Genomic DNA, 23513 nt, shown 5'->3' on the forward strand with positions numbered 1-23513 from the left:
CAAAGAGGTTCATGTTTCTGTGCGAGCACAGCTCTTGTTTTAGTGATGTGAAAGTGTGGTTTGTGCGATACCCAGTTTCTTCTAATATTTGAGTTTCTGTTGTTATCTACCTACAATTTACAGTAAAGTATCTTTTATTCTCACACCCCTCAATCTCAAAATTAGACCGATTTTCCCAACAACAAGATTTTATTACCCCGTGTGGACCTTTTACAAATACTGGAAAGCTTGCCGACAACACGCTCCTCGGTAATACAGCACGAGTTCACAGAAGAAGGCATCAGCATTACCTGTCTATGCATGAGGCTGTGTGTACAGCCACATAAAGAAGAAAATGCCTTTCTTTAGGGAAAAGGACTCATTTTGAGTTTAGAAAAACAACTAGAGTTGGGCCGCAATCCATGACAGGGGTCCCGGGGCTCTCCATGCAGTGTGAGAAGATCACTGGGCAACATTTGAACCTCTGTTTACATATCACTGCTGTGCTATTTGCTATCATTAGATAATTATTTTCAAAAGTAATCAAAATATTTAGAAGGGGTTTTGTTTTCTTGTTTTGTTTTTATTTTTGTTTGTGTTGTGTTGTTTTTTTTTGTCCCTGCTGCAGAGCATGAATCCAATTCTTCTAATTTAAACAAAAATTTCTTAAGAACTCTTTTGAATTGGAAGGACACTGCCAGTACTGCAGATGGGTAATCTGCTGGCTCCAGCATCAAACAAAACCATGCCATTTATAGCATTTTGACTCTCTATACAACAGATGACAGGACGGATATTTGAGCCAGAAAAGTTCGTTTTCCAGATAGCTGTTTACAGCCACGTGCCCCTCTCCAAAATTCTTGACTGTGCCGTTTCTGTGGCCCTCAGAGCAGTCTGTCTTCCTCAAATATGCTGAAGGTCCCAAAGAGAGACTTCACCTTCTGCTACAAAACAAAGATCAATCCCACAACAGAAATAGTCAGTATTCTGGTTGGTTTGATGTTTCTGCAGAAGAAGAGAAAATCGCCAAGAGCAATCTTTTCAGCCCTATGGCAAACCATCTGACGAGCTCCGCAGCCTGAACCTGCAGGGTTTGCTGAGGGGACTCCACTTCGCAGTGCTGCACCTCTCAGGACCAGCCTAGGAGCTTGTACACGAACATTTTTAATGGTCAGAACATTGCCGTGCCCTCTCCGACACCGATTTAACTCCGTGGCCTAGCAGGGCATTACCTCCAGCCGCTTCAACTAGGATTAGCTCAGGAAGCCAGGACAGAAATGTCCAAGCCCCTTGGTGCCTCTTGTACCCACCCAGGCAGGACCAGATTTCGGCCAGCCTGCATAAACCCTGGTGGGATTAACCAATGTTTGAGAGGCTCCTTTACGGGATTGGTAAGAAGGTGAAGAGCTGCCATGTAAAAGGGGACGTGATGGGTGTACACACTCCCCAACAAGGCACATCCCTCCACCCGTTACAGCCAGTAACGGAGATGTCTAAGAGCACACAGCAAAAGCCATTACAACCGAGGCCATGGAAATTGAAGTGGCAAATACACCACTTACACCATGCAATGAATCGATCTGATTCTGTTGTCAAACATGCCCAGAAGGACTTGTTGGGAAGAGAAGCGCAGAGAGGAACTGTAAGAATATCGCTTACTTGGTTCTAAGCTAGAGCGGAACTGCCCAAACCCTCCAGTTTTGTTCCTTTGGATTCCCTGTAAATAGCCCCAGAGCCTGGGAAATGGCAGTAGCCGGATCTGCACCAACACGAGGCACTTTAAAACTTGCTTTTCGACTGTTTGGGCAGTGCTCAATAAAACCAAGACACGACGCACCCTGCCCAGTGAGGTGCTGTCACCGCGAGCAGCTGTAACCCAGAACGCGTCGTTTCATCAAACGTTTGAATTAAGGGTAGGCACTAACCCGAAAGTATTCTTATAAATCAATGTTGTAGTAGATCACAGTGACCACGGAGCTCAAGCATGTCAAATTTAAAGGGCACTCGGTTTCCCCACTGCTACCTGCATGCAGGAGACACGACCGTGCCCAGCTTCCAAGCCCCTCCAGACACAGGGACTTCTCCAAGTCTGATGAGATTGCACGTTTCAAAGAGCGAGCCCATAAAGACAGACTTGACAGAGTACACAGACTACGGGAAGAGCGTTGTTTGTTTTGATGCAAGCTCCCTACACACCTTAGGAGAGCCAGCAGCTGGCCTGCCCCTCACCAGAACACCAGAAAAGGGCTCGTGCTGCTGCTGCAGCTTAACCCCGTGCTGGGAACGGCTCCAAACATCTCGATGGAAACTAACGTGAGACTAAAACTTCTGCTGAAGTCATTCCGCTCTCTGTTGGGAAGCGGAACCTACCTCCAACCAACCACCTCCTTATCAAAGGAGACTCCAACCCGCAATGCAGCACCTGCTATGCCCTGACCTGGGCACGTGGCCACCAGGACGTGGCAGGAAAGGCAAGCTCACCGACCACCAGACACCAACCGACGACCCGAGCAGGATTTGGAGCACTGCAGATGGGCTGAAAAGTTTTTTTCCCATCCTCCAGTCCCTGCCGAGTGCCTGCACGCCCTCACCCCCATCCCAGCCACAGCAGCGCCTGGCGTCAGCTCACAGCGACCTTGGGGGGAGCGATAACTCTTGCCTCTCTGAGCAAGAATTTGGAAGACCAACTTTTATTGGACAGATACGTCTGCCTGAGATTTGTGATCAAATACAGTGCACGCTACAGTATGTGACCTGGAGAAATATTGCCATCAGCTAACTGCAGCACCGATTTCTCTCTTCCCTGTCCTTCATTAGCCTCAGAAGCTGGCCTTGCCAGCAGCAGTCATGCAAGATGAGACAACAAAGCACTTTAATGATGAACCTCATCGTGTTCTGTATTAATTACTGTATCTGGTGGTAAACTGTTGGTTATAAATTGTATTTTGATAAGCTGTCCTTTCTCTGACAAGCCAGTTCCAGTGCTTAAGGTTGCACGGAGTCCTCGGGTGATACCCCAGGAGTCCTCACTGCGCCCAACACTGAGCCAAAACAACCTTTGAGAGGCTGATGTGGGGCCCCTTTTCCTACACACCCCAAGCTGAGGCCATCATCCCATTCCACTGAGTGCTTTACAATCCAGCTCCAAAAGCTGAGGTGCCAAAAACTGCTGCAAGAGTCCTTCAAAGGTGCCCCAACACCTCTCTGGGCAAGGGAAGGGACCAAGGCAAAAGCAGGTGCAGGGTTGAGCAGCACAGCCCTTGTTGAGCTCCTTCCTCCAAGCAGCACTTCGGGGTGAAGCTGCAGCTAAAGCCTGTGGCACTCGTTCCCAAAAGCTAAAAAATAAAAAATTAGAATTAAATTAAATTAAATAAAAGATGAGTAAACTGGAGCCTATTGCCTTTGATAGCTCTTTGACAAAAAAGCATTCCTCCTGCAAGGTTCTACCTTTCTGAGTAGTAGATGGTAAGTGGATGCCTCTATTTTGTGCTCTGCAGTTGAGTGCAATACAAGGAGAGCATGCTCACATACACAGAGAACAATTTTCCAGAAATGCTGCAGTATTACAATGTTCTGCAAGATAAAATAGCAGGGTAGCAATCTCCAGAATATCTCAGAAATCAGAAGAGAGGAGGATTGCTTCTACCTGGGATTGAAATTATCAACTAAAATTCTTGTTCTAAAACATCACATTCTTTCTTCCTTCTCTTATCTTGTTTCCGTTTAATTCAGTGACATTTAGTTAGCAGAACAGCTGCTAACAAAGGTCTCCGAGAGGTGGAATTTCATTTTCTATATAAAGAAAAATGTTTTGGAGCAAACTGCAATTTGACAAAAATACATATTTAGCAAAATACATTTTTAAAAGTGGGAAATACGTTGGGTTTTGGTGGTGGTGGGTTTGTGTTGTTTTTTTTTTTAAAGGCAGCAAAAGATGCACTGCAGCTCATGAAAAGGATCCCCAGTCGTAGGAATGAAGATAAAGCATTATTTTGGAACACAAATCCAGGAAAACAAGGAGAAGGGAGGTGCCTGTTCAGAAACTTCATCCTCGAAGCCGGAGAGGGATGTGAAGCCCTGTGGCATCCCTGCAAGTCTGCAAGTTAGAAATTAGAACTGCTTGCAGCAGTCCAGGGTTTGGTCTGGTTCTTACCCCACTGGTGGCAGATGGTGCCTGCTATTCTTAAATCTTTATTTCCAGCTTGTAACAGTAATTGTATGAAAACTTCTGTCCTTGGACAACATCACTATCTTTATTTTGGGAAAAAAGCAGAAGAAGCCTTGCAGTTGAATAACTTTCCTATTTTAACAATTAAAAAAAATAAATCTAACATACTTCTCCTAATTGGAAACACGCAGAAAATAGGATATGGATGTATTAGTTAAAGGTCAATGCACATTTAGCCACCTCTTTCGAAACTGACAATATTCTCGTGACAGCCATAAAAGCTGCTTTGAATTTTAGTTCCCTAGAAAGTAAATATAAGGAATCCCAAAGCCGTAACCACAAGTGCCACAACTCTTAACACTGATGTCATCCCCAGCCGAATGTGGACTGCAGCAGTCGGTATGGTAAAGCTCCAGGATCGCCTCCTCTATGGTATACGGGGAGAAAACAGCAATTATCCCTCACCCGAGCACCCCTGGGCACGTACCACAACGCCTTCATTTGGGGCAGCATTCACAGCAGGATGGGTTTTGTCCCCCAGCATTCAGCGTGGGGCACGGCAGGGCTGGTGGCAACGTTTACAGCATCTGCGAGAGCCAAGCAGCTCAGGCTGCCATACATTTTATTTCCTTTCGTGACTGCTCCTTCCTGCTAGCTCCAACTACAAAGCAAAATTTTGTTTTCTTTAGGAACCGGTTTACTTCAATTTGCGCCAATTTGTTTTTGTATCAATTAGCCAGGGCAAAGGGGCTGCCTTTCAGAGCCCTTTCTGCTACATTAGACGTACGGGGACGCTGTAATTAAAAGATGTCAGGCGCAGTCTCTCCCGACGCATTGATTTCTTACTACTTAGGAAACACTCGGGGAGAGCACAATCACCCCTGACTGTCAGGGGTCCTCATAAAATCCATAGGCCTGGATTTACAGAAACTGCTAATCGCTTTGGATGCTGAGAAGGGGTAAGGCGCAATCTGAGTTAGGGAAGCAGAGGAAACCTCTTATTAATTCTAACGCCATCGTGCACTTCAAAGGCAGCTTACAGGGCTGCAGAGCCGGACAGCCAGAAGACTTCCAGAGTAAGATGCCAGCAGGAAAAAAAACCCTCCAGACCCCAGTCCAGAGCCAAATCAAGGGAGATACGAACACCCTCCCTAAGCCTGGAGCACCTGCACCCTTCAGTGCCCATCTGATTATCTTCATCACCCCCTCGCTGTACCCAGGACTGTGCAACTAACAAACCACGCGAGACCAAGATTTGTGCAAAGCCAGTTGAAATATTTTCATTTCCCCTATAATAAGCCCCCCAACACGCACCCCACAAATAAAAGGCACAGAAGGAAGAAGACAGATCACCAGCACAACAGGCAATGTTGCTGAATATTATTGTAGCTTTCCACAAAGGGTCAAACCCAAAACTGGCTACCCAAAACTGCCCGCTCCTACCCACTGCAGGAGACCGATCCCTGATTTAAAGGAAAATCCCTTTTTTTCGGTTTGCTGGGTGATGCCCAGTCTCTTCGGATAACAGCACCTTGGCAGGGCAGCACATTTCAATACAAGAGGGCAGAAGGAGGAGAGGTTATCCCTGAAAGGCAACAGCTCTGCATGCTGCAGATCTCTTATTTCAAATCAGAAAATTTTCTTATCCCAATACCAGTGGCAAATTATGACAGCTCTCTCTGTACAAGCAAGAAGTCAGAAGACAACCCTCTTCAGTGTCTGCCTTAAAAACACTGCCCTGTGCAGGCGTCGAGGCAACTCAGTGATCTGGTCTAGGACACGGAGAGGTGTTTGGCAGAGAAGAGAAGGAAGCAAAGCCTGGTGTGAAGCAACACCAGAGGTAAAGCAACGCCAGAGGTCCTGCACCACCTCCCACCCGAGTACACTTCTACCAGCAGCCCTGCTTCTGCAGCCAGCACTTAGCGAGTGCCTTTCCCACTGGAAACCTTACTGTTTAGATTTCCACGATGATAACCCACTACAAAAGGCAAATCACTAGAGGAGGACACCCAAGAGTTTCCAGCCAGAACACAACACGCCTTCAGCGAGGCCTTTGATTTCCACAGGCACACACTGAAGTTGTTCTTCACAACAAAGAACAGCCCGGCTGTTGCATAACTAACCTTAGGCTGCGTTAGATAAGTCATGCCTTCTCACAGATCAACTGACCTTAAATAATGTCCCCAGTGTATTCAGAGCCAATAGGTTTCTCTTTTAGAGCTCAACTGACAGGTCTTCTCTCCTTCCAGCTATTTCTTCAGAAAGGCACACAAAGAAGGTTTCAAGAGAAATCTCATGCTTACTGTTCCAAGAGCAGCTTTGCAGGCCAAAACCGAAGCACAAGATCTCAGCTCCAGATTCACATCTCCCTTTGAAGGCTTCTTCCACGCTTCGTTTCAGCAGAGCAAGTGAGAGCTTTCGCAGCACTGAATGGGGATTGAGGAGGAAGATAACTGGAAAACCCAGGCTACACTGGGAAATTTTGCTGCAGCTCCGCCAGTGAATCGAGGCAGAACCAAAGCAGGCAGGCAGGCCGATGAAGCCCCGCTTTGTACTCGGGGCAAGGCAAAACAAAGGCCTGGTGATGAGGGGCTCTCGCTTGTCATGCAAGGGTCAGCAGCAAAGGCAAATTCCACCGTGGCATTTCCGTTCTGTCGCCCAACCCATTGCTAGCAGCGGATACAGCCGGGTCTTTCATGGCTTATCCAAAAATGCCATTTATCACAGCAGTGCAGCATCACCCCGCTGCCACGTTTCAGCCGGGAGGTGGGAAATCCATCCCCACCCCGAGCTGAAGCCACAGCGCGCTGGCACAAACAGCTGAGCCTGGTCATTCCCACCACGGTGATGTAAAAGAGAAGATGAGGGTTGTTTTTTTTTTTACATCATTTCTCCATTGTTTCTGGGTGCAGGATGATGTGGTAGCTCTGCAGCAGCTTGAGAGGTAGAGACACTGGGGGAGGAGATAGAGACGGTGTGAAAGCTGACAAGCACAGCTCTGCACCGCTCCTGGAAAGTTGTTTTGTTGCCCAAGCCGACGTCTGTGCATTCCCCACTGGTGGGAGCGATGTTTTCGGAGTGAAATGTTCTGCAAAGCAGGGCGATAATCCTTCGGGAATGCAAGTGCCAAAACAAACGGCCGGTGAACCTGCAGCGAAGGCAGAGGCACTAAAAGCCTGGCTATTTTCTGACACGGGTTAAGTTGTCATACATCCTCCACTTGAGCAACAGTTTTCCGACGTATAAATCAGGGCCGTTACGGCTTCTCTTCTTGCTGCACATCGCTCTGCTCATTCAGCTGGTGCTTGACGGGAGCTTTGGTACCAGGGCAGGAGGAACACACAGCCAGCAACCCCCAGACCCCTTCCCATGGAGCACTTGAGGACAGGAGCCCTGCGTCACCTCTTGCCATCAGCCAGACCAGACGTCATTGACAAAGCTCTGCCACACAAAGCAGCCACGCTATTTCCTATACCAGCCATCATCACCTCTCTCTGTAACTGCAAGAACCCAAATTTGCAGGGATTGTTTGTGCCAGACAGCTCAATGGCCACAGAGGAGCTTTCTAGTAAACCGAGCCCTGAATGCTAAGCAAAGGGCTTGCAGAGCTGAGTTACTGGAATCTATTCCTTCTGCATTAGTCAGCATATATGAATACATCCTCTTGCTTCATTAAATTTTAATTGGAGTACATGTGAATAGGTTTTACTGGTTACTTTACCAAAGGGAGCCTGAGTACAAGGTGTTCACATGAAAAGCTAGAAAGCAGCATCTTTTCTAACTTTTCTTTCTGATTTTTTAAAGATCCACTGTTGATTTCTTCAGGTCAGTTAACATTTTGGGGCTGCTGCAAAGAACCATGAAAAACAGCCACAAAGTGCAAATAAAGCACTTTGGAGGGAAACCGGACACAGATCATTAACCCTGTGTTCCTCGTTATTATTGAGACAAAAATTAAATGCAAAATCCCTGAGCAGCTGTTGCATTAGCTAGTTGATTGGTAGTGCTAAGCGCAATGATTGCTTTGCTGCTCTGGGTCATGCATGTTTGGGCTGGACTGTCTGGAGTTTCATTATTTTAAGCGTCCTTAGGTAGTCTGAAACCACAGCAGATTTGAACCTATAAAGAAATCCTACTTGTAAACTTTGAGATTTCCTCGGTAATTGCCTTCTCTTGTACTTGAACAAAGATGTTTGTTTGTTCACACACACTTTTCTTTAGCTTAGGGAGACTTTGCATGTACTTGCTTGCCTACCTAGAACAGGACAACCACCTCCAGAGCTCCTTCCTTATAAAACACGGGCTGTTTGACCAGATTCTCAAGTCCATAAAATCCACATGGTCAGTGCAGCTTGAATCGACTTACAGCGGCTTACACCAGCTGAAAATCCACCAGCTGAGCAACTCCACTGCCTTCCCCTTCTTCTGCCTGCAAGAGGCACCGCTGGGGATGGGGCTTCAGCATCTGACCGCACGAGAAACAAAAGGCGGCTGTGTTGTTCTGCCCGGCACTGTTTGCTAAGTGATTCAGAAAAAAAAAAAAGGAAAGAAATTGCAGCAATTTAAAACCACAACAAAGAACTTACCGGACTACTCCTGCACACTTGCTTAGAAATGTATATTCTGTAGGGCGATACGTTCTGGCAGTCTGGGGCTCTAACACACTTTCTATGGCGATGTCCTAATATTAGAAAAATCTGGTCATAAGCTAAAAATGTTACAAAAATAGCATAGGATCATAAGTTACCAGCTGAGTCAGAACGTGATCTGCTACTTGACTTTTATACTATTTTATTCTTTTGGAAAAAAAAATAATCAGGCACGTCACACTTTTTTTTTAAACAGTTTGTTGCTGCCACTGCTTGTGAAGGAGAATGAGCCTTTGTAGGAGGGAATTTCTCGTGTGCTACCCAGAGAAGTCACCCAAAATGGCAGAAATCAATCTGCAAAGGAGCAAAGGACACAGATCCACTCATGTACCATAGCCACGTGTGTAGCAAGTCTTTCACCAAGAATGCAGATCCTCTTCGTGCAAGGTCTACAAGGCAGGAGGCTGCCTCTTGCTTGTGGGTGTATAAGGAGTCCTCAGTAAGAGGCTCAGGGATCACAACGGGATTGTACCTGGCAGTACAGTGGCATAAATACCAAGAATCTTACGCATTCGATACAGCCTTCACCATAAAAGCATTTCATTTGCATGCTGTACTTGTAAATCATCAGTAAATAATTAACAGACAGTATGAGCATGTAACAGAACTGAGTCGCAGGTGTTGGCTAAGGAAAAATGCTATAAATGGATATGTCATAGTAATAAGCAGCCTGTTCACCTGTTAGATGCAGAAATTAATTACACAATTTAGTTTTCATAAATTAACCCCTGACACCCAGAGCCTTACTAGAAAGCACAGCCATACTCTTTCTCTGTTGTTTATGACCATTCATTTTCCTCCTTTCACAGATCTGACAGATCCTCAACGAAGCAACCACGACCGTCGCCTGTCTGCCAGGCTCCTGTTTGCTGGGGAGAGCTCGCAGCCAGTTCATGGGTCCAGCAGAAAGGATCCAGGGAAGGGGCGGTGGGAGCCAGGGAGCCCTGCCCTGCAGTCCCTGAGGGAGCTGCTGGCCTCGCTGGCTGCAGCAGCCACAAGGGATTTGAAGAAGATGATCAACCAAACATAGCAGGGAAGGAGACCCCCTCTTTCCACATCTCTTCAATTCCTTGCTCCTTCCTGACGCTGTTCGTGGCCTACAGGCTGTGTGTACATCAGTGGAGCTCGGCGCAGAGCTCTCCAGGAGAAGCTGTAGGGCCAAGCACAGCACCACGCAGCTCAGCCCTCCTCTGGGCCCGGATGCACTCAGGCAACGATGCAACTTTCCAGCTCTGAAACCGCCAAGCTTTTTGCACACTTGGGCATCCTCTGCAGTGTACTTGCCTGTGAACATGGCCTGAGCCCCCTCGATGGAGAAGGGGGGCTCTTCCTCCCCCACGGAAGGGTGGCCAGCAGCTCTCTCCAGCAGCCAAGCTCGAGGAGTTGCTTCTGCTGCACGCCCTTCCCACAACAGCCATTTCCAGGCCTGCTTTCTGCAAACGTGGCCTAGGAGATCTCCCTGCGTGAAGGCAGAGGAGCAGAAAGCAGACGATGAATCAGGAAATCCTCCTGTCAGGTGTCGTGCTGCGAGGAGGAGCAGAACACAGCTCCGCTATCAGACTTCTCCATGCTCCGTAAAACGCCGACGACGTTCAACATCACAACATTTCAGCCCGAAACACACAGCTGCTTGAAGAGCAACATGCAGCAGCCTGCTTAAATGACGAGGGAAGGATGACTCTTCAGAGAAAAGCAGATGACTAAAAAGTTATTCAATCCAAAACAGTGCAGTCAGGGAAGTAAATTGTCAATGCCTTACAATTGTTAGCTACATAACCCTCGGAAAACATGCTGATCCTGGCTCATCTACAGCTCTGCCTGCAAACAAAACCTAAAAAAGCCCTTTTCTAGCAACAACTTCAGAATGTTTAAGTTCATTTCACCAAGTTTGTTTTGGTTTTGAATACAGTAATACACAAGCAATGAATTCTTGATTTCCCCCCCTCCAAAAAAAAGCAGCTCCCATAAGCTTAAAAGTAAATGGGAGTGCTTTGCTTCCTGGGGTATGTAACTGGAACATTTTTCTAGCACCTAATAAAACATTGTTTGGTTGATACTAACCATTAAAATATGTGTTTCAAGTCATGTAATGTTCCCTGTGAAATTTGCCTTTTTGCTCCATGAAAAAAGGGCACTGAAAGGAATCCTGCAGCCATAAGGATCTCACTTATTTCATGGAAGTATCATTTTAAAAGCCTCACAACATGATCAAAGCATTGTCGAGAACAGATGTTCCAGGCTTTACAAATTCCAGCATAAGTATTTTTATGACATTTATCACTGCTAAATTCTTTTAGCCTTTTTTTTTTTTTTTCCTGCAAGAAGCATGCGTGCACTTCCATCCTCGAAGGAGACGTGTCAATGCGTGGCGTCAGCTGCTGACCCTATCCCTCCCAGAACCCCTCAGGGGGAATTTGATGCAGTACCTGTGCATTGGAGCACCCGGACTCTGGCTCTGGGCTGAATCTTCATACAAACCCTCCCCCCAAATGCTCATTGTTCCACTCCCTTGACACCACACTGCAACCACCAAAGCCCTCCATAAACCTTCTTCGTGCTGGCCAAGGCACATGCCACCATCCTTGGTGATGACACCACTGCCATGACCAGCCCCAACAACCTCATCTAACTTCAACAACCTCATCTAACCTCATCTAACTTCGAAGCTAACCCTGCTTCGAGCCAGGGGCTGTGCAAGAGACCTGCCAGCTCCTTCCTACCAAAGCTGTAGGAGGATTACAAATCTCTGATGGGTGCTACGTTGAAATGCCCTCAATCACATCAATACCCCAACACCTCCCCTGGTACTCCAACATTTCCTACAGATGTGGGATCACTCTGCACATGCAGAGCACCTAGAAGGGGGCTCCCCTTGCCAGGGCAGCAGGCAGGCAGCACTACTGAGCTACAGGGCTAGGTGCAAACAGGAGATGCTCAGGGAGCTAACGTGTCAGACTCTACTAAAACCAGACGAGCAGAGACAGAAGGAGCAATAGCAGGGACCTGCAGGACTGCACAGGAACACGTTTCAACTGAAAGTCAAATCACAGCCAAGTTTCCCCTGTGACTGAAGTTCCCTGGAAGTTTAGCTCTCCACAGCTGGTTTCTGTGTATTCTATCTTCTTCCCAGGAATATCACCAAGCCCGCTGGTTGCTGAGAAAGTCTAAACATCGAGCAGTACTTGGCAGTTTTGTGAGAGTGAGCTATGTACCAACAAAATCCCAACTACCCAAGAGTCTGAAATATACAGTTTCTTTCCATATCTCAAGAATAACATGGGCTTTTGTACCCCCCAAAGAAAGGGGATCTGAAACAACCAACTCCTTTGAAATCTCACATATTCACAGAAGAGGGTGTTTGTGAAGAAGACCCCGCAAGCACATCACTTCTCTAATATGTGCCCAGTTTAGTTTCACCTGTTTCCATGTGCTCCCTTCTCAATTCCTACAACCTGCTTGCACATCCTGTTTCACTATGAACATGAGCTTCTGCCCCGGGGCAGCGCTGCCTTCACTTCTCCTCGTGGGGTGAGCAGCGATAACAGTCAAACTGGGAGCAAAAATAAAAAAACAGACACGTTTACCCCTCTCGTTTGCTGGAACAGCAAGCAGTCGTAGGTCCACCATCATCCCTCCAGTCAGAAGATGGAAGAGCAATTGAAAAGGCAGCACAAGGTAGGGGAGGTCTTCCAGAAGCAGGGGAGATAAGAAAAAGGATGCCCAAAAGATATGAAAGGAGAGAGATCCCAGGCTTCAGTGACAGGGGGTGGGAGGTCGGAGATGCTGGAGGCAAACAGAGGTCTGAGCAGAGAGGACAACCAAGGGTGCCTGTCTGAGGAAGCCAGGCAGAAACTGGGAGGTGTGGAGGCGCCAGCTCCACACAGAGCGGTCTGAGAACACCCCGCAACTGCAAAGCGATATGAGACAGAAAAGGCCGTGCTTTTCACTTGAATAAATACCACAGCTTGCCTGTCTCTGTCAGCTACCACCTCAAAGGACTGCAAAAGACACGTGTCTGCGTGTACCCACCTAACCTGGAGCACCTAGAGCAGACACGAGCTGAGCTGAACCACCCTCTGCAGGAGGCTCCATCAGCTCTTTCACAGAAAGACCAGGCCTCTGACTCTGGCAACGTGTGACCAATTTGAGCCTCGAGAAACAATGGTTTCCAAAAAGCTTTCTAAGGTCTGTCTCCCAATTCCCCAACTCCCGGAGCAGTCACGAAAGCAGCAGAACTGCACTGTCTGAAGCAGGCAGCTCCCCTGCATCCACCACGCATGGCGCCCACTGCCAACCACCTTCCTCTCACCACGTTTGTTTTTGCCCTTGATGGACCTCTTCTGAGGACTTCTTTCATTGTTTAAAACCTCAAATGTTGTTTTCTTCTGTTTTAACGAGGTATATTATGAGCTTATTTTGAATGTCCCTGGTAAATTTGCCCCCCCAAAATGCCTTTTGTTGCCAGCTAAAACATATACATGAAATATTGCCACGCTGACTGCAATGATTGCATGCACACACACGTGTGCGTGCACAGGCAGGTGCTTGCACACAGACGTGCACACTCACATCTCGGCTACAGATCCTCTGGAGAAGACCTGTTCCCCAACGTGCCCTCAAAGGGAGAAGAGAAACAGCGGGAGCATGCAGCACTATCGTGCAGCCACACCACACTCCTCTGCTCTGGCCTCAGCGACAGCCACATCCCGTGTCCCTGCGGGTCCCATCCCATCCCTCCCATCTGTGGGCACATCCCTGCATAACCTGCAGGTTGTGGTACCGGCAGGGTGTGAGTCTGGGCCACCTCCGGCCCTGCGCCACGCTGCTGACACCAGCAAGCTCCTGACTACCATTGTTGCTTGGCCAGCCCCGTGTGTCCTCCCTGGGGCAGAAATCTTGCTTTGAAAACCAACGCCAAGCCCCAAAGCCTCCAAAACCAAGCCCACCACCCACTCATCCACCCTTGGAAAGAGCATCATCGCTGCCTGAGCGACCGTCATGGGACGTGGCTTCAGGCCCCGGCACGTGGTGAGGGGACTTAAAAGGGCACTTGGGATGGTTCGAAGAGTCAGCAGGATTATTCTGCTGAGTGAGGGACACTGCAAACCTACTCCAGACCTGAGGTTTTGTTTCCTCTTCCCATCCCAAGCGAACTCGCCGAGCACTTTTAAGAAACAGAAAAAAAAAGCTGTGACCAATTTTCAGGCCTTCTAATTCAGCTATTAAAAAAAATAAATCCTACATCAGTCCCCTCTTGTTTTTCTAAATAAAAATAATGTATAGCCCTAACTTGATAATAAATATGCTCAGAAGCTGTCCTTAAGTAAAAGCTTTTGATAACAAATTGCCTGTGCTAACTGCTATTTTACTGTTGAATTTTTTATTGTTGCTTAAGCACTGCAATTATGCTAATAAGCCAGAGAGGATGGTACACTAAAGCATTGAATGTGACAGATATAATACTCAATAAAATGTTAATCTTACCTGAAAATTGGAATCAAACAGCCTTATTAGTATTTATGGATATGGCATCTTCAACATGTTTCTTAAGAGGAATACATGCAATGGATATTTTCAAAAATACCCTGCTATTTTCTATGCCTCCATACGATTTCATTCAAGGTGCCTATTACCCCTGCTGATAACTTTCAATTCCTTTCAGAACAAAAAGAAAAAAAAAAAAGCATTTTGGTGCTTGAGCCACAGAAAACTCCTGCATCACCAAATGCTTTTCCCCTCCATGCACTGAGGACGGGGACACCTCTCCTCGGCCCATGGCAGTGACCCCAGGGGGACACAGGGCTTGGAGGGTGCACAGCAAAAGCATTGCTCTGCTACACTCCATGGCCTCTTCTTCCCCTATTCCTAGCTTAACGGGCAAGGCAGGTGAGTCCAGCAAAGGGTTAAGTCAGTGTTATTTGCAGATTCTGGGGCTTTTGAATTTTAAGCTGGGAAGAAATGCTCATTTTTATTTTTGTTTCTAAATTTTTCAGCTGACTCTGACGAGGAACCGGCCCCATCTGTTTGGCTGCAAGTTACAGCATTGCAGAGTTGGACCCAGAACTGCTGGGCTGTCGTAGAGGATTTGTCACTAAGGTGCCACATGACTTTCCACAAGTCGCATTGCATCTTTGCACAGTTATTTCACCACCCAGTCTAAGCCTGCTTTCTCAATTCATGGCATAATTTCTTCAGGGAATGAGCCACCTTTCACCACATGTGCCTTTTTTTTTTTCTTTTTCCCCCTTCCTTCCTTTTTTTTTTTTTTTGCCAAACCTACGGGTGAGATGCTCTCAGACCCAGCCTAAGGCTCCGTTGCTGTGCCTTCATGTGCTCATCTTTGAAAGGAGGAAGAAAATAACCTCAAAATATCCACATGCTTCTGACATGAAGTGTATTTGCTTCCATGATCAGGCCCTATAAACAGAGCATTTTGACACAGCGCACTGCTGTGGCTTTCAGACACTGCAGGTTAATGCTTAAATAACAGCCTGCTGCCTTGCAGCCTCACTCCTCCCGCTGCTCTCACCCAAAGAAGTTAATTCTGCTGACAGGACCGCAGAAACGTCGATAATACACCATTACACTTCCTGACAGACAAGCAAGGTTCTTGCCGCTGGATGCTGCCAGCCTCCTCCGAAGCAAACCTGAGGTAGGAGCCATCTAGGAACTGCTTCGATGAATATTCACGATGGGGAAAACCCAAGCGGCTGCCCACCAAAACCTGCGATTCCCAAAGTGCTCTAAAAAATCACAGAGAGCTACCCGCACTCCCTACTCACAATATGCTAGGACTTTAAGCCATGCCTGCAATGCACACCAGCCTACGCTCGGAGCAGGACGTTTGTTCTCAACTGCACGGAAGGAAACGGGACTGCCCTGTGGGACACGGAGCTCCCAGCAGTTCCACAAACCTCGTCTGCAGGTGGAGGCAAGGAGCATAGCATTAGGAAAAAAAAAAAAAAAAAAAAAAAGAATTTTCAGTTGCAAAATCATCCCAATAAAGCTACGGAATTGACTGAGCTTGCACCTTGCAGAGCTGGGAGAGGCACCTCAGGGCTCCTCTGCCCCACTTTTGCCCCAGCACGAGGTGCCAGACTCCAGATCTTCAGGTCCACCCAGCAAGTTCACCAGCTGCACAGCTGCCTTGTGCTGTGAGGCTGCAAGGCAACCACTCCCATAAAGGTGGCAAGACTCATCTCTGCCACGTTAAGTGAGTCTTGTCATTATTTTCAACCCTGCAGGGAAATCTAAATTGGACCTTGGCATATTGTTTTCTTTCGCTAAGCAGTGACGTTTGAATGTTAACTCCGATCCTGACAGGCATATTTATGGAGTATTCCTTGCAAATAATCTTACCCTGACCAGTCCAAAAGGTTAGAATCATAAAAAATAACAGCAACAACAAGAATAAAAAAGAACAAGGCTGGAAAACCATCAGTGCCATCGGCACAACCCCTCAACTTATTAGCCGTCCTTGCAATAAGGTGAACTGCAAGGTCTTGGATGTATTTGATTGATTGAGATCAAAAGATCAGGGGGCACACAGTAAATTGTATCCTTCCATGAATGCATTTTGCTTTCAAGATTTGAGCAGGTAGTTGCACGAATTTTAAAGCTCAAGAGGAAAAAAAAGACATACAAAGGTGACTTCAGAGAAAAGCATCCCCTTACTTCTCTCTTGACAGCATCTGCATTTCTTAGAGCTATTTGAAAGTTTCTTCCACGATCCTGTACCACTGGGACACAACAGCTTATCTCCGCTGAACAGAAGATGCTAACAAACAATAAGACACTCATGTAACTCTAGGGGAGACACCAGTATTTGCTGACATTAAGAATGAAAGGCAAATGTTAGAGAAACCAAATGAATCCCAAAGTCCGAAAGGAGGCTGAAGAATTTCCCGTTCATTTTCAGGTGTCCTCAGACACAGAAGACGGATCTCACTGTCCTGCTCAGCTGCACAAGCAGATGAAGGACCCAAACTCTGCTCCTCTGGTGATGATCCCTCAGAGGTGCCAGGGCTGCCTGACCCCTGGCCAGGTTTGTCATCTGCAGCTCGTGGGGGAGCAAGGGAGAAGCGAGAGAACTAAAGGAGCAGCCATCCTTAGGACATAATTTCAACACCCAGCTGGTGAGCTAGCATTTCTAAACACAGAAAAAGCCTGCTGTGTTCACTGTCAAGACGGGACAAAGAAACACAATGGAGAACAGGAACAGAAGAACAAGAAAAGAAATATGAAACTGCCATCTCATCAGCCCTGGAAACAGAGGAAAAGCAATCATTTGGCTCCTCTGTATGTGTTCCATGCGTTATTTGTATTTTGCACAGTGTACCTCAATCTGTAGCATTGTCCTCTCACATCAGAGCAACACATTTGAGACTACCCACCTGAAAGTAAGAGTAAAACCCTTAACAAGGATCACAGAAGAGACCCAAACTTGCAAGAACTTGCTACAAAGGAACAGGAATTGACACAACCTCCTGTTTCTATGGCAAGGTTAGATTACACACCAATAACCAAGGACCGAACTGCTTTTCCACCTCTTTGCACTTCACTCCAGAGGGACATCACCATTCAGTAACAAAGACGCTGAGCACAGCTATTGCCATAGATTCAAAGCTCATCATCAGACCAGGCAGCTCCTTCTGCACATTTTCTTTTTCCTTTCAATCTTCTGCACAGATAGCTTTCTACCTTTTAAGTTTTGAATAGCGTCAAGATAAGAATTACACTTTCTCCAGTTTCTAACATTCAACAGGTTAAAAGGACTCTCCAGATGTCATCTAGTCCATTTCCCCACCACACGGAAAGATTTTTTCTCCTAAAACACGTGTGATGGAGCTTTTCTAACTCATCCTTAAACCTTTCCAACAACTGAAACTCCACGAGCTCCTCAGGCAATCCATTCCAGTGCTCAGTTATTCTTAATGCGAGAGATCATTTACTAATGTCTCATCTAAATTTCTCCTGCCGCAACTTAAGCCTGTGATTTGTCTTATTTACAGTAAGTGGATTTACAGTTTGTTCCCTCTCTCCACAACAAGTTCGCTATTGTCAAAATTTACGAACTGAGGCACCCGTGTGGCTTGCCCTTTCTTTGCCATTCTGCTTCTGCTCAGAGCAGATTCGTAGTCTTGTGTCTCTGCATGTGTATTGCTTTCCTTACCCCGTGAGAAAAGGCAGCTAGGATATCACAAGGCTGCTTCAAGAGAAGACGCTCACATCCAAAGGCTGATTCATTCAGGCACACCCAATTATAAAGGACTCTGAAAAAAAAAAAAAAAAAAGAGGTTTGTTTTTAGGATGGTAGGCACAGGGTCCAGTAGTAAACCGACAGCTCTGAACTGCAACTTCTTCCACCCTATTATTTAACATTCAAGCAGATCTTCAAAAGCAACATCAATGACTGCAGATACATCATATGCCACCACTCAAACTTAGCCACATTTTCTCTGACAGCCACCATAAGGGTTTGATAAATCTTTGTTCCAGGAAACAAAGTGCACCACTGCCTTTGCATAAAGTCCTGCCAAGCTAAAAGCAGTACCCAGTACACATCAAAATCAGATGGCTCCGACTCCAGCACTGTGACAGAGGACAAACCTGAATATTGCCACTGGTGGCTTTATTTTCAGCATCATTGAAACCAACAGGGGCAAAACTCCCCATCCACTCTGGGACTTGAGTGTGTGTAATTGTGGGATGGACCCAAAGGAGAGAAGTCAGATTCGATGAAATACTGAATAACTTTTGTGTTCACAACATATGTCCTACCTCTCCATCTTCTGGATGCTCTAGCTAGCAAAAAGAAATCTTTCTCCTGAACACAAGGGTTTAGTGATAAAGGAGGAAGAACAAAGAAAGGATTTACATGAGCAGCACTGGGAAACACAGGGGAAGAGTTCTGAATAGCAAGAATGTCCCAAATTTCAGGAGATAACAAGCAACAAGGGAAAGCAGGGATTTGCCTTCTTACGTTTGGGGGGTCTCAAAAAATGAGAGCCACATAGTAGCAACCAATTTGCCACAACTGTTCCATGGATCACTTTTTGCATCCCACCCAGCCTAAATTCCTCTCTCCCCTTAACAGGGGCTGCTCTGAGCCTCAAAGTGGGAACTTTTTTTTGGCCAAGATCCACTCCTTTTGCCATCTGCTGCGAAAACAAAGATGCCTGCTGCACATCTGGGGGTCAGAGCGCCAATGCAACAACTCCGTGCCTTCTCTCTTGCCCATGCCACCCACAATCTATCCCTTTCACCACCATTCTTTGTCCATATCCAAATTTATACTTGGAATTTTTTTTTTTCCTCAATCCTTTTCATCTGCCCTGGACTTTTGCTTCCCTTGATCATCTCCCTCTTACCAGTAGAGCACTTAGAGCAAGCCCCGCTGCTGTCAGCACAGGAAGGTGACACTCTCCTATTTAGCACAGATTTGATAACAGAAGTGGTGTTTCCAAGGATAAAGACAAATACCTGCAGCAATAACATCCCTACAACACACAGGAGCTGCAAAGAACCAGTAATAAATGCCTCCTACTGAAAATGAAGAGCTCAAAGTAACCTCAAAAATGTGCATGTCCAACCAATGAAAGAATTTAAGTACATGTCCGTCCTTAGGAATGCAAGTAGCTTTGGTGATTTCAACACGACCGTCTGTAGGATCAGATGCATTACCTCCCGACATACCAGTGAGAGCTATGGATGTTCAGCAAAGGATACAGGTGTGAGGAGTGCTTCCACCAAGAAAGCACAACCAGTTCCACGGCAGGATTGTGGCTGTTGAAACCCATGGAGTAGTACTGAATGGCAGCCCAGGACGGGGAGCCAAGAAGACTACCACACGCAATTGAAACTGCCAAGGGATTAAGCTAGACCAAATGTAATTACACAAACTGGAAGCTGGCCAGGGTACCGGCTGGTTTAAGAAAATTAAAAGAGGTGTTCAAAAGTTTCAGAGATAGAGTCCTTCTTCTGTTAATTATTTGGTGAGTCAGTCGCTGAAGTCTCGGTACTCTGGGAGGCTGTCTGAAAACGGGGGAAAAATGAGGCATAAACTTAAAAGGCATTAGAAGCGATTAGCAAAAGCCTTTGTTCTCCATGGCAATGCTCACTGCGCTGGTGCGCGAAAGCCTTTCATGTTCATGCTGAAAAGTGGCCTTAGTTCCTTTGATACTTCTGGGAGGAAGCGTTTAAGTTTACAAATATCCCGCTGTCAGAAGTTGCAGACAACAGTCGAGGAACTTCTGCGTGTCCCGGCCGGGTCGCGTCCAGCTCTCAGACGGGCAGCGTCCCTGCTGCAGGGACGAATGCAAACAAGGACGCAGGGAAGCTCATTTCGACCCAGAGGAAGGTTCACCCTACTTGCGGGGGATGTACAGAAGCCAGGCGGTGCAGAAAACCGGGTTGCAGCAACGTGGGGCAGTGGGCTCCTCACTATCTTGCAGCTTTTGGAAGATAGGGAGCATGTAGGGCGGGCAATGGTAAGGAGACCAGAAAGGATGTTTCATGGTCAATATGATCCTCCTCAACAGTAAGATGGAAGTCACATAGATCATGGATTTTTTTTTTTTCCGGATATTTATTTCTGTGCTGTTTGTACCAAAATGAAGAAACACAGAGACCACATCCAGAAGGGATGAGCACTGACTGACGTGCTCTGTTCAGTCTCTGAGGCTTGTACTACAACCATAAACAAAACATGTGAGTTTTTTGGAGAAAAGAGAGTGTAACTCTCAGTTTTGGCACCTGAAAGTAGTAGATGTAGTAAATGCCTCTGCTACCTCTGCATGTGAAATTCATCATTAGAGCTACACTCATTACTGTCTTTGAAGCAGTTGGATTTGACAGTAAAAGCAGCGTGGAATTGGAGATTAACCTCTTTGGGTGGTTTATTTGGTGAACTGTTCAGCTGATGCACATTAAATACACCGATTTTTTGACTGATGTGAAAATAAGGGAAAGATTAAACGGCAATCTCCCCCACAGGTGCCGTACACCACGCGTGTTGAGTGGCACGGTTCCCCCTGCAAGTGCCGACAGCTGGACACACAGCCCAAGGCTCTGCATGATTAACTTCATGCATTTCCCCAAAAAAAACAAGCCAGAAAAAGGCAGGCGTTTCACAGCACAGAGCGGTGCAATTTGTGGGAATGGTCTACACACAGATGGACGCAGCAGCTCCATTCCCTTTGTAAGGAACAGAAAAGGGTGGACAAGGCCAGGAGGGGACAAATGCTGCTGTGCACACCTTGCCCCAGCCCAGAGGCACCTCATCCTCCCTGCGGCAGCCCCAACAAGCAACACCAGAGCCACAGGCACGGGAAGAAGTCCCTCTGCTGTCTTGCAATGGGATGGAGAAGCCAGGGGCAAGCAACCGCAGGAAAAGCACGGTCTTTGCTGGTCCTGTGCAAGCCAATATTCTTCCAAAACATCCAAGTGTAGGCAAACGGTCTTCAAGACAGCAAAACCACACATGGCCCCAATCCCTCATCTCTGGCAAATGGGTTTTGTACTCAACGGGAACCGGCCACCAAGGGGACAAGATGACCAACGTGGCCGGAGAGTGCAGGCGGAGGTCTCCCTGTGACCACAGCAGTAATTAACCAACCCCGCTAACGGCCTCTGGCGCCCGGTACGAAGCACGGGGAAATGGCACAGGAAGCACTAACGCCAGGCAGCGAAAGATGGAGTCGTGGCTGTTTCTCAAATAAGAAATTTTTGCCTAGATTACTTATTATTTAAAAAAAAAAAAAAAAAGTTTCAGCATGCAGGGACATCCTGTTCGCTGTATTAAATTAAAGGGATGATTCAAGAGGGAACAGCTTTCAGGAGGCAGAGGGGGAAAATCAATTTCAGGTTGCTACGGACAACTGGGCTGGTTCCTGTAAGACTAAATCTGATTCAGCTCCGTGAACCTGACAGCGAAACATTCCCTGAAATACAACGCGCGCACGCTCCCTAAATAAATAAATACAATAAAACACACGCTCGTGTCACCTCCTGACTTCTGCCTGCTGAACTAAGGACGTGCTTGAGGCCGCTAATTGCAGCATGTCGGCCTGGAGCTTTGGCTCAGCGGTGACTTTTTGACTGCAAGTTCAACACCTACCGCTGCCTTACAGGGAGAGAGAGATTCGGGGGCAGGGTGGCATTTGGCAAAACGACCCAGAGCAGCAGAGCAGCCCAGAGCTGGCAGGGAAGTGGCTTTGCTCCTGCAGCCCCACAGCATCCTGCTGCATCGCAGCCGGTCCTGGGGCAGGACACCAGCACGTCGGGGGCAGAGCTGGACGCTGGGCTCCAAACCCCTGCTCGGAGGGGCTGGAGCAGAGGAGCTGAGGTACCTGCTTTTGCACCAGTAGCTGTTAAGCGACCAAATAAATCCATCTCGATCAATCCCTTCCATCAAGACAACAGGAAATATTCCCATCCTACGGTACTATGAGTCTTAATTTTATGGAGCAGCTGATGTTTTTCCAATGCAAGGTACCATTAAAATACAGGATTTTATTAGCAAAATCAATGATGTGTGCTGAGACAGTCCCTGATGGCTTTTAAAAAACATCTATGAATAATTATAAAACTGATAGCGACAGAGAACATTGTGCAATTATTGCAGCTGTTTTACAGGATTCTCTAATAATGATGGCCCCTGCTTCTGGTAAGACACCTTACGGCAGTACCACAAAAAAATATAAATAAGTAAAAAGCAACAGAAGCTCAGCATTCCCCTGCACTTAGAAGGTGCAAACATGTTGCCTGCTTTGTGTTTATTGAATATTTTTTTATATTTTTTATTTTTTTCCAGCAAGAAGAAAACATTCTGGAAAGCAAAACATCACAACATTTACGGAAATATTTACCAGTTGCCTGCCCGGTTCTCCTGCTCCACCAGTTCCAATGTGTTATTGCTTTAGAAACACAAGCCGGGGGGATTATTCCCTTTCAAATTTAGCAGAAATGGAAGCAGCAAAGAAAGGCTGTGGCCCTGCAGCAGCCACAAAAGTCACGATGCTCCATAGCCACGCATACAGGTCAGGTTACCTGCAGCATCTGAAAGCCCTCCGCAAGCAAACCAACCCCTGGAGACACTGGAGGAGAGTCCCAGGTATGGCAAAGCGCTCAACGATGCACTTACATGTGGGGCAGAGCCAAAAAATGACACCTGTCAATCCTACTCCAAATGTTTCTGCTTTGCACCCATAGCTACACGTTTGCAAGAGCCCTGGGTAAGCACTGAGGGGAAAAAACATGAAGTCTCTTTACTCCACCTGGCTTTAAACAACCTCCGGATGTGTGTGGGGATGGCTGAGGGAAGAGTGGCAAGAATACTCAACAGATGTTTTCATTAGCATAAATTTGCCATTCATTCCTCTTTCTTCTACCATCACAAACTCCCCTATTATCCTCGCCGGATAATTTACAGTGCTTGTTGCAGAGCACAGGCTCTGAGAACAGAGACAGCACACACTCGGTAATGTACAAGTTCAAAGAGCTGAGCCACGCATGACCTGCCAGCAGCTTGTTGCTATTTTCTTGCATATATAAAAGAGCTTTGCCTTCCTGCAGCGCTGGAACTTGTCATCATGAAACACCCTCCTATTACAACACGGCCCAGAGGAGCTACTATTTCGGGTCCTAATAACGTGCTTGGTTTTACAGGAAAGCATGAAGGCAAGTAACATGGAATAACCCAGATGTCAGGCACAGAA

At 46.8% G+C, this 23513-nt stretch overlaps 1 protein-coding gene across 26 annotated transcripts in view; it reads right to left on the reverse strand.

Annotated features, from left to right (window-relative positions):
• The window catches only part of LPP (LIM domain containing preferred translocation partner in lipoma), a 381557-nt gene that overhangs the window by 251756 nt on the left and 106288 nt on the right, over nt 1-23513 (reverse strand). For 24 of the 26 annotated variants that reach the window (XM_084529025.1, XM_084529005.1, XM_084529011.1 and 21 more), the window contains one exon: nt 17969-18068. The exons of the other annotated variants lie outside the window; for them this stretch is intronic. The gene's annotated coding sequence lies outside the window, so the exon portion shown is untranslated. The remainder of the gene's footprint in view (nt 1-17968; nt 18069-23513) is intronic. 26 annotated transcript variants of the gene reach the window in all.

This window comes from Aythya ferina (assembly GCF_964211825.1).
Source record: "Aythya ferina genome assembly, chromosome: 9".
Lineage (NCBI taxonomy): Eukaryota > Metazoa > Chordata > Aves > Anseriformes > Anatidae > Aythya > Aythya ferina.